Source organism: Salvelinus sp. IW2-2015, linkage group LG15 (assembly GCF_002910315.2).
Source record: "Salvelinus sp. IW2-2015 linkage group LG15, ASM291031v2, whole genome shotgun sequence".
NCBI lineage: Eukaryota > Metazoa > Chordata > Actinopteri > Salmoniformes > Salmonidae > Salvelinus > Salvelinus sp. IW2-2015.
This window is the reverse complement of record NC_036855.1, coordinates 66,000,768-66,002,806: the sequence shown is the minus strand read 5'-3', so window position 1 is coordinate 66,002,806 and position 2,039 is coordinate 66,000,768. Positions and strand designations below refer to the sequence as shown.

Here is a 2,039-nt window from a genome sequence, read left to right as displayed (position 1 = left end):
AGTCATGAGAGGCTACTGCCTTATGCCTTCAAGCTCAGAGGATGATAGTGGGTTGTGAGGTGAGAGGAATGCCGGTGAAGATTTTGCCTAAAGGGTTAAAGAAGCACTGTCAAATTACATGGACAGTTGGACCAGATTCCTACCTTATTATCTGGATTCTCTGATGGCCCTATCATAGACATTGCAGTGTCCATGCTGGACGTCATTGCTAGCTGAGAGGACTCTGGACATAGTAGCAGCGAGGCTATTAGGTGAGTTGTCTCAGTTGTCCGGCAGACTGATGAACAGTCCCTGTCCAGACTTGCAGAGAGAGAGACATCAGGGAAGCTTTTCAACCCTTCCAGAGTAACACGCCTCCCACTGGCTCTGTGCTTGTAAAATACATATAACAGTCATCATCGTATCACATCGCTGAATTGAATGATCTTGTACACTGAGGAAATTGTTCAGTCAGGAACATTTACATGTTGGAAAACTTATCATGACAAATGGTTTGATCACACATTGTTCTGTTGTTGGGTTTCAAACAGACAGCAACAGCTCCGTTACCTAACCACATTCCCTTGACTGTAATCATGTTTGTGTTTGTGTTGTAGAGCAGTTGGCCTCATTTCTCAGACAATCTGCTGGGCAGTGTGAGATCCTGCCTGGAGAATGGTCCAGAACCAGACAATGGGCCAGTGTTAGAACCTTGGATCTATGACATGGAGACCAGGTGTGTGTCCAAAATGGCAACATATTCCCCATATAGTGCACTACTTTTGACCAGAGCCCTATGCAGACCCTTGAATAAGGTGCCATTTTTAGACGCAGACTAGCTGTTCTGTCCATACTTCACAGCCTATTAGCTTWGTACACTAGATGGCCATGCCTGTAACAAGCCAGTGGAATGGAGCAATCTGTCCAAGCTGTAAAGATACAAACTTAACACAGCTCATTATTTTAATTGGAGTGAAACTCCAACAGATTTTTATGGAATTCACAATATTCTTAGTCAACTTCTTTGTGGCATTAATAAATACATTTTTACATGTATATATATATGTGTACATAAATGCGTGCATTTGTGCTAATACTGTAAAATAATCGTTTAGATAAGAAACTCCTATATTTCCATATTCATGGTGAAAGCAGTGATCCTCCGCTTTTCTCTGCCTTTAAAACTTTGCCCTGAAATAATGGTTAAATATACAGTTTTGACAACAAAGTTGAGCCCCAGGCAATTAAAAGATACCCATCTTAAAGAAATTAATTACCTCCCTTGTTAATCTTGATATAATTAAATTTCTGAGAATGAAATTTGCTGCAGTTTTTCTTGTGCTACTGGTGCCATGGAGACAGGGCCGATATTGCCTGGTTCTCTTGCCCACAGAAGCTGCCTGCTGGCCAGGGACATGGGGACATCCCAACATCCAGGGCCCCATCCAAACCCCCTCTCCCCATCCCACTGCTGTCCTCCAAACCCCCTCTCCCCATCCCACTGCCATCCTCCAAACCCCTTTCCCCATCCCACTGCTGTCCTCCAAACCCCCTCTCCCCATCTCATCCCACGCCTCCAGTCCACTCGCAGAGAAAGAATAGATAGAATACCTCTATAATAGCCGTCATTTTATATTTTCTGTCTTCTACCACACTCTCTCTGTTTCTTTCCCCAGTCCTGGAGGAGCTAGCTAAGAACTCTGGGTCTCCAGTCTAAATTGTGCCTCTCAGTCTCAGTCAGTGATAACATAACGTGGTTGTATGAATTGAGGGTCTGGGAGGGCTGCTAATGAAGTTGTCGATATGAAGCGGCCTAGGCAGCCTGTGTAACTGCAGTGGCAGGACCCCTGAGAGATCAGTCAGAGAGTATGCTCCATCCTCGCTGCTCTGACTCGCTCCAGGAACTCCTGTGTGTGTCTTTGTGTCACTTAGTGGAGTTATTTGTAGTGTGTTCTCGCTCTCTCTCTGATGTTAGAATTAGCCGTGATTGGTTTGTGCAGCGTAGCATTGTGACATCACCGGGAAAGCGATTGGATTTCTTGTTACTATTTATTAAAGTT

At 44.4% G+C, this 2,039-nt stretch overlaps 1 protein-coding gene across 1 annotated transcript in view; it reads left to right on the top strand.

The window, feature by feature from the left end:
- The window catches only part of LOC111973858 (transcription initiation factor TFIID subunit 4-like), a 747,250-nt gene that overhangs the window by 72,126 nt on the left and 673,085 nt on the right, over positions 1-2,039 (top strand). The gene's annotated exons all lie outside the window — the stretch shown is intronic.